Here is a 10,029-nt window from a genome sequence, read left to right as displayed (position 1 = left end):
CTGATTCTCTAGGAATTGCTCCTCTTGTTGCTGGACCCCCAGGTTGGGAAGCCTGACTTGTGGCTCAGATCCTTCACTCTAATCGGTGGACTTCTGTGGTATAATCGTTCTCCAGTTTGTGAGTCATCCACCCAGTGGTTATGGGATTTGATTTTATTGTGATTGCACCCCTCCTACCATCTCATTGCAGCTTTTCCTTTGTCTTTGGATATAGAGTATCTTTTCTGGTGAGTTCCAGTGTTTCCCTGTTGATGATTGTTCAGCAATTAGTTGTGATTCCGGTGCTCTCACAAGAGGGAGTGAGCGCACATCCTTCTACTCTGCCAGCTTGAACCAATCTTCTCCATCCCAAGGGACTTTTCTAACCTAACAAATTGACATCCTTGTTAGAAACCAACCTAACATTTAAATATGTGAACCCAGACATGAAAGTAATTAACCCTCCTGGAGCCATCATTGCCCTCTTAGGAATAGATGTTGGGTGGATAAATCTTCCTGCTTCCATGCCCCAGGCAGCCAGTTCTAAGAGGCATTCCATAAGGCTCTTCAAGAGGTCACAGGTAAGATCTAACGCTAGTCAACCTTTGCAGTGACCAATTCAGTAACTCATCCTGAGGTAGGAGATAGATGGGTCCCAGGCTGAACAGCTGGAGTTTGTCCCCTGTGGACAGAAACTCCAAGATGAAGAGGAGGAGGAGCTAAGCCCTGCCCAGATAAGAGACCACATATTTCTCATTCTTGGGGTCAAGGAGAGCTTCCCGACTACACATGCATAGAAAGGCTCCTTGGAGCTCAAAAAGGGAAGGGGTGTCACCCCATAGTAAGTGATGTCAACTACCCATAGGCCCCTTTGTTGAAATCCATCTTGGCTAAGAGATGTGCATGCATACATGAGAGGACCCTGAGAGAAACCAAATACAGACTCAGAACCAGGCAAAGCAAGATGATTGGCCAAAGGAAACCCTGAAGAAATGACCCATATAAATGATTCAAAGTACCATGAGGGCACGACTCTCTCTCTGAGTCCACCCATATGTCTATCCACATGTACCCTTTCTCCTTCTAATAAACACTTTACTTGTTTCACTTTTTTCCGTCTCTATGTGGAAATTCATTTCTACACAGCTGACGGGCCAGGGCCTCGTCAGTGGCCACTGGTTCCTGGTGGTCTAGTGGCTAGGATTTAGCACTCTCACTGCCATGGCCTGACTTCAGTCTCTGGCTGGGAACTGAAAACCTGCTTCAAGCTGCTGCAGGCCAAGGTCAGCCAAGATCAACAAAACTATACCTGCCTTCAAATACTTTAGCAGATACCATATATTAAATATCTTTCAGAAAATTCATAGAAGAAGTCCAACAGTTAATAAATATGTTAATTTTTAATTTACTTTGTTTAAACTTGAATTTTCCTACTTTTTTTAATCACAAAGCCTTCCTTTCCTTGACATAATATCTTTGGACATCCTAACACTAAAAACATGTTAATGACCAGGAAACTGACCATGTAGTTCTCTTATCATTCCACCATATTATCATTCACTGAGACATGAGAAGTTTCCTTCACTATCTTAACTTTTATTATATTATTGAGAACCATGATTTTTGCTGTGGATTAAGCAAATCCACTCATATATCCTATATGTCTTTAGGGACATTATTTGAAGGCGTTCATATTTCTACCTTTAGTTGCGAACACCAGCTTCAAAACCTGGGAAAAAATGATAAGAATTAAAATTAAGTTAGAAAAAAAAAAAGGGGAGATAGTTGAATGATTATTATATGTAAGGTCAATTGGAGAAATTAAAAAAAAAATTAAGACCATTTCTTTCCCCAAGAAATCACAAATATTAAATAAACAGTAAAATTTATGTTCATTAGTATTAGATGTTAATAATCATGTTGCCTTTTCTCCAGACAGCTTAACCTTTCATGCTCCTTTGGAATTTTGTGATTTGCTTTGTCAATGAAATATGAGCATAGCTGATATACCTTATTTTTCTCCATACTCGATAATTGTGGAGCACAAGTTGACATGAAGGAGTCATATGACTGAAACAACCTACATCAAACAAACAAACAAAAAAGCTTTTGTTAAGTCATTAAAATCCTAACGCTAGTTATTGCAGCTTGACCTAGCCTATCTTGACCTATGGAATAATTTGAAAGAATGATAGAATAAATGCAACCAGATTGAACCTGAGGTAACTTCTAAATAAATTATTAATTCCTTCTCATGAAAATATTTTTTGAGTGTTAATTATGAGACAGGTCCTCTTGTGAGCACTGCAGTTTGAATGGAGACCAAAACAATGTTTCTGTTCTCATGCATTTTATTCCTTAGAGGAACACAGACAATAAACTAATAAATATACAACCACCAAACAAGGTGGTTTTAAATTACTTTTGATTATTAAGAAATATAGCAGCAGGGACTATAATGGAAATGCTGGGGGTCCGGAAGCAGGGAACTTCAGTTACTCCTGGAAGGCCTCCTGGAGAAGAAGGTGTAATCTGAATAAGAAGTGATATTCTCCTCTGAAAGAAACTAGGACTCCTAGGAGAAATGGCTAATTCTAGGGCTGGAGCAAGGGAAATACAAGATGAGTTTGGAGCCTCATATAGTACCTCAAAATAAGGAAGTGCTCAAAAAAATTTTTTTAAAGGATGAAGGCATTCAAAGAGTTACTGGAGACAGTCTGAAAGAGTTCCCAAGCTTAAAAAATTTGAGCAACAAATTAATAATGTAGTACTGGATTATAACTTAAGGTGTAAGTTACTTATTGAATCTATAATGGTGTAAAAAAAATGATTGAATAAATAGAGAAGGGAAATATTTTCCTTACAGAAGAATTCTACATGATAGAGAGATAGTGTTATGGTCTGAATTGTGTCTCTCCATAATTCATATGTTGAAATCCTAGCTTTCAGCACCTCAGAATGTGACTGTATTTAGAAATAAGGCCTTAAAGAGGTGACTAAAGTAGGGGAGGTAAAAAAAAAAAAAACTCTTCCTCTCTCCTCTTAAAACCAATGTCTGTGGCTAGCAAATCAAACTGATAAAAGATTAACAAAAGAAAAACAATGTTATCTATACAGATTCTCATGGGAGTATGCAAAGTAAAACATAACTCAAGGAGGCAGCCAGCTTATATAATATTTTAGTCTAAACAAAGGGAAATGGAATTTTGGGCTTCTGGGCTGAGAAGGCAAATTATGGGAGGGTGAGGGGAGGAAATCTATGGTAAATAAAGGTTGTCTTGAAATTTATATTAGAGTCTCTTAGATGACATGGGGACTAGCCATTTTCCTGGTATAGAGATATCTTTACAAATAGAAATTTTCCTTATAAATGTAAATTTATTTTATAAAAGGAGACATTTATAATTTATTTTTAAGTAGTTGGGGAGAGGTAAATAACTTTTGCTGCATCTGCAGGTGCTCAAATGGCTTTATCTCCACGTAATTCATATGCCAAGGAGGCATAATTTGGGGTGGGATATTCAAATACATTTCATTAAATTAAAATGAGCCCTTTAGGGTGGATCTTAATTCAATCTGACTTTATTTAAAAAAAAAAAGAGATTAAGATACACAGAGAGAGATATCAGGGGCACAGGGGCACAGGGGCACAGAGGAACAACCATGTAAAGAGGCAGCAAGAAGGTGGCTATCTGCAGACCTAGGCGAGAGACAGCCTCAGGGGAAACCAACCCTGCCAGCACCAGCACCTTGACCTTGGAATTCCAGCCTCCAGAACTGTGAGTAAATGCATTTCTGTTGTTTAAGCCACCCAGTCTGTGGTACTTTGTTAGGACAACCCTAAAAAATGAACATATATATGTATATACATAATTTTATCTATATCAGTATCTATCTATCTATAGCTAATCTAAAAAGAGACAGAGGGACAGAGAGAAACAGAGAAAGAAAAATGATCCACCTCCCGGAAGCAGAACTTAATCTTCCACCCTGAATGTGGGCAGAACTTAATAGCTTGGTGCCACAAAAGAGAATATCAAAAGGAAAAAAGAAATAATAACTTTACCATGGAGAAACGTGGCAAACACTACCTTAACCAAGTGACCCAGTTTGACATCACTGATAGTGTTGTGTTGTTGACACATGTCTACTGATCAAGGTAATGAAAAGGGCACTCCATCTCTAGTCTTTCCCCAAACCCCCTAACCCCTGTCTAATAATGAGAAAAACAGCAGACAAATCCAGTGAAGGACAACATGCCTGACCAGAACTCAAAACCACCAAGGTCATCAAAAGAAGAAAACCTATGAAATCATCATAGACCAGAGGAAGCTAAGGAGACATAATGAATAAATGCAATGTGGTGTCCTCGATAGAATTCTGGAACAGAAAAGGGAAATTAATGGAAAAACTGGTGAAATCTAAGCACATTGAAAAGTTTAGTTTATAATAATGTATCACTGTTGGTTTCTTAGTTGTGACAGTGTAACATGGCTACCTACAAAGCTATATGCAATGACACAATCTAGTCAAATTCTGACGTCCTCCAAATAGAATCGTAACTAATTATGGCTAGGTTTGAGCTGGTGATAATTTATAGAAAAACATATTATTTGCTGATGACCAAGTGATCAATATCTCGCTAGTTCAGAACTCTTTTCTGGAACAAGAATCTTGCATGAGAAAACTAGGTATTTTACTTCTATATTCAGTGAAATACTCTACTGCAAAGAATTCTGTATTCAGGGACATCTGGTGCAAGAGGACATCTTGGTTCAAGATTTCTCAGCCTTCATCACATTTTGTTACTTTAATAAAATGAAGTATGTTCTTTTGTCTTCCTCTCAATATTCTGCCTAATCCAAAAATGGCCCTCTAGCCCTTCACTGGCTGAATAGAAATACCACCATTTTATTCAGAATGAACATAGGCCAATGGTTGTACCTCTCGTTACATATGATCTTTGGAATGACTGGTGTGAGCCTAAGAAGTAGTATATCTTTATCATAATTAGTCTGAAGATATTTTTTCATGTCCTTGGTCCAATAATTCTAATAGGTATATCACTATTTCCCACTCATTCAAACTCAAGCATGAACCTCATCTGAACCCCTTTTTATCCAATTACCCATACACTTGATTCTTCACTTCTAAATATTCCATCTTGTATTTATTGAAATAAGTAATTTATTTTCTTATCCAGTTCCTCATTTCTCATTTTCCAGTATGTTTTTATTGAAGTGATGTATGTATGTGTGCACGTGTATATGCTTGTCAAAAGGGTTAAATTTAAATAAATAAATGTTGGAGATTGTACAGACTCTATGATCTAACATATTAATATAAAATTTGAAGCTTTCCGTGCCCCTGTGTTCAGAACAGTATGAAAGTTCAACTACTGTGACAAGATTCTAATTACCAGTTTGACTTTCCCAATGTTTTAACACTGGGCTACTCTTGTAAGACATTTCAAAAAATAGCAGTTCCTACACATATGGTTCAGAAATCCTACTTTTATAAATGGAAGAATAGAATTAATTTTCTTTCCTGCTTAAAAACTTATTCCTTCCATGAAATCTACACAGGTATCTTTTATTTAGTCCCTGGAGGAGATCTATCGCCTCTCCCTGCCCATCAAGGAATCTGAGATCACTGACTTTTTCCTGAAAGTGTTCTTGAAGGAGGAGATTCTGAAGAGTATACCTGTGCAAAAGCAGATCTACACTGGCCAGCAGACCAGGTTCAAGGCATTTATCACCATTGGGAATTACAACAACATGTCATTCTGGGTGATAAGTGCTCTAAGGAGGGAGCCATTGCAATTTATGGGGCCATTATTCGGGCCAAGGTCGCCATAGTCTCCGTGCAACAAGATAGTGGGGGGACGAGATTGACAAGCCCTGCACCGACCCTTGCAAGGTAACCCACTGCTGTGGCTCTGTGCTGGTATACCTCTTCCCCACCCCCAGGGGAACTGTCATAGTTTCAGCCCCTTTGCCCAAGAAGTTGCAGTTGATGGCTAGTATCAATGACTGCTACATCTCATCCAGGGGCTGCAGTGCCACCATGGATAACTTCACCAAGTCCGCCTTTCATGCCATCTCCAAGGCCTACCGATATCTCATCCCATCCTCTGGAAAGAGACTGTGTTCACTAAGCCTCCCTATCAGGAATTCACTGACCATCTTGTAAAGACCCACACCACAGTTTCCACATAGAGGACCTAGGCTCCAGCTGTGGCCACCACACATTTTTTAAATACAAGGAAAATAAAGTAAATTAAGCTTGTTTAAAAAATAAATAAAACTTCACACCCCATTTAAGTCACTATGCTAAATCTAAAGAGAAGTGGGTTAAGATGGGTTAATATTGTTATTATTGTTGAATATTAAAATGAGTGTGGTCTTCAATATTCTGTAATGACCTATATGGGAAAAGAATCTGAAAAAGAATGGATATATGTATAACTGAATCACTTTCCTGTACACCTGAAACTAATACATTATAAATCAACTCTACTCCAATATAAAATAAAAATTAAAAAAAAATCATGCCATAAACAAAAAATTAAAATGTAAAAATAAATAAAATGAGTGTGGTCTTTTGTTCACTTTAGGCACTATATTTAAACAGGAGTATGATTCAAATTAACAAAAATCTAAGATAAATTGTCTGTAAAGAAAACCAAAGAATGTTTGGCAAACTAGTAAGTTTAGGCTACTGGGGAGAGAAATTAAAAATTTAAATCGTAGTGAACAGAACCTAATTTAATGTAAGACAATATTCAAAATTGGGTTTCTGGGCCCTTAGGACTGTAACTCAAATTTGTTTTGGCATCTCCAACACTGTGTAACCGGATTTTTCATATATTTAGGCAGTGAAACTTGGCAAATAATTGATAGTAGGTATGATTGATTTTAAGGAACCATATGGCAATATACCAATAATTTTATTTCCAATAAACAGAATTTAAATAAGAGATAATGGACTTTCTCCTCTGTGGATATTAATCCCTTTTCAAATCAATTAATTTTAGGGAAGTCTTTAATATCTTTGTTAATCTTCTGGACATTATCTACAGCATTTTCTATATGATAAGAATTTTGATGACAATATAAAACTCAGCAGCATTAGAAATCTTTTAACTATAAACTACTAATGTTGGCTTCCAAAATAATAGGAGTTGTACTTTTCTACTTATTCCCTTGCTTATAGAATATTTCAATCACACAGAAATCATCTAGCAAACTACAATTTTGATGTGTTTATAAAACCTTTATTCTTCCCCCACCCCCACCACTGTTATCATATATGATACACATTTGCAGAGAAATTAGGATGTACCATTCCTAATTTATGTAGAGAGTGCATTTTCAGATTAACTCTGGCATGTACTCTGCATCCATTTGCAAAGTGATGTTTTTAATTACTCAGTTGAGGCAGGGAGCAAGAAAAATAGAATCTAAATAGTTTTCTAGTGTTCTAACTTAAGCCTTAAAAAATTGACTATTTAATTTGAGCTACTATAAACACTAAAAAAGTTCAAGCATGTTCACTATAAATATGGGAATACAAAACAAAAATAAAACTAATTTTTGGATTACTTTCTCCTTTGAGTACTTGTACTACCGCAATAGATTCTGAATTATTGACCATAATGAAAATACTATCTGATGGATTAAGACCTAAAATGTCTTAATATTCACTCTATAGATTAAATTAATTTAGAACTTCTCATTGGTTTATAGGTTTATAGCCACTTTGTAATATTCTTAAAGGATTATAGGTCAACTAAAATGTTGAAGTTTCTAAAGCATATTCCATGAAAACATTTTTTAAACAGTGTTTATATACATGAATAAGCCATTGTTGGGAGGAATTTGTTTTCATTGCCTTTTTGGTAAAATTATTAAATGTCTTTATTTAAGTTTGAGATAGATTCTCTCTTAAAAACTCAAATACCCATTTAACTAAAATGTATATTTTAATAACTGATATCTCTGATGAACAAGACTGGATTTACAACCATAGATTGTAATCAAAGTCTTGAGAACTCAAACTCAATACTTTTATTCTTACACTGATGAAAAAATCTCATAATATCTATATCTAATTAAGTATTTACCATGATGATACCTTTCCCATGAGCAAGATGCAATACTTGTTTCAAAGGTAGTGCAGTCCAAATTCTTAAAGTGACAAAGTGATTTTCAATATAGCCCATACATATTCTTGAGATTGAAATATTTTGGTCAAATTCATTTTACCCAGGGGGTCAGGTCTAGTACATTGTGATTTGTGAGTGTCCTAAATGGAAGGATAGACATACTCAGTTGAACAACATTACAATTAATTTTTTATACAAAAGATATTCCAGGGATGAAAAGAAACTTCCATCCTGAAAACTTATAATTATTCTACTACTTTTTTTGCCCACTCATTATGATATAATCACAGCATTGGACAGTCTGGACTATAGACTATATTGAATAGACTTTGCACTTTTACAGAGTATCATTTTCCTTAAGCAAAACATTTTAAAGATGTTCTTAACTCAGAAGCTTGTTCATATTTCCTATAATTAATTCCATTGAGATAAACATACATAGCTTCTGCTTTTGAAAATAATTTAATTCACAGATATAACTTTTTTTTTCATTTTCTGTTTATTTTTATTAATTGTCAGAGTTGGAGAAAAAACTTTCTGTATATTAGCTTCCAGTTTCAAATGGAACCTTTGCACAACTAAATGTAGATTCTGTATTTCTATATAATTCATAACCATTGATTTTATGGTAGTCATAATAGGAGCAACAATGGAGACAACAGATAATGCATAAGGTTTTTACCATGTGGCAACTAGTGGGTCACATGCTTTGCATCTTTCTCTTTTAATCCCTGTACACTCCTATGAGTAAATTCTTGTTATTCCCATTTTACAGATGAAGGAATTGAAATTCAGAGTTCAGGTGAACAAGGTTGCAAACCAATAAGTGATGGAGCTAAAATGTGAACCAATGTTTAAAGTGCCAAAGCTTATATTCTCAAGCTCTACTGCCTTCCTGATAGAAATCGTTATGGAAGCCATTGCTAGTAAGTATGATGAAATAAAATACATTATAGAATATGGTAGATACAAGTAGAAAACAGAAGGAAGAACTCCAGACAGGTTGGTAAAATGGGGTTGGGTCCTCTACCAGGGAAGAAAGCCAACACTTATTGTCATCCTGTTACAGTACAGATGATGGGGAGCCATTTCTAGTAATGCTGATTTGCTGGTTCAGTACTTTCCTAGTGAATTAACTTGAAATAATTTCCTACAGAGTCTCGAAAGAACCAATACACAATTGCTTCTCGCAAAAATGTAGAGGTAAAAACCATGCAATTTTAAATATTAAAGAAAATGATATACCTAACAATTGTGTATTAAAAAACTGTTTAGAAAAATGATAGTACAGTGAATGTCTTTTATTTTTGATCTAAGTGCCATATATTAAATCATTACTAGGTTTATTTTATTTTTCTATGATATTTTATAAATACTTCTAAGCTGAAGAATATAAATTATGTTTTCCTACATAGATTCAAAAATTAAAGGTTATATTTTTCATGCATAACTAATACAATTTCAGTACCTTTTAAGAAATCAGAAAAATAAAACTAAAAGTGGCATAGCTTGGAAAAGAAATGTCAAGATGCCAAGGTACTGACAATAACAATACAGTGATAGAATGAGTGACATGTACAGTGGTGTTGGCAGGTGCAGTTATCTCAAATTGTCGAACTAACCAACTGCATTACTACCCAGGCCCCAACGTATTGCTTAACCCCTAGAAACACCACAGTGATTCTGTATTCTGTTAAGTATTAGAAAAAGAGTGCCACACAATTTTTGATAATTTGGGGAAAATGGCCACACACATACACACAATCTTATGTATATAGATATGGATTGAATTTAGATAGACTGAGGCCAATCAAGGGAAGGAACTTTAAATTCAATATTAAATCTCTAAAATATGAATAGAGACAAGATAATGTTTCCTGATT

At 35.3% G+C, this 10,029-nt stretch overlaps 1 pseudogene; it reads left to right on the top strand.

Moving 5' to 3' along the window:
* The first annotated feature begins 425 nt into the window (after positions 1-425).
* On the top strand, positions 426-8,992 carry LOC118894062 (annotated as a pseudogene).
* The last annotated feature ends 1,037 nt before the right edge of the window (positions 8,993-10,029 follow it).

The sequence above is a fragment of the Balaenoptera musculus genome, chromosome 4 (assembly GCF_009873245.2).
Source record: "Balaenoptera musculus isolate JJ_BM4_2016_0621 chromosome 4, mBalMus1.pri.v3, whole genome shotgun sequence".
NCBI lineage: Eukaryota > Metazoa > Chordata > Mammalia > Artiodactyla > Balaenopteridae > Balaenoptera > Balaenoptera musculus.
This window is presented reverse-complemented; position numbering and strand designations above follow the sequence as displayed.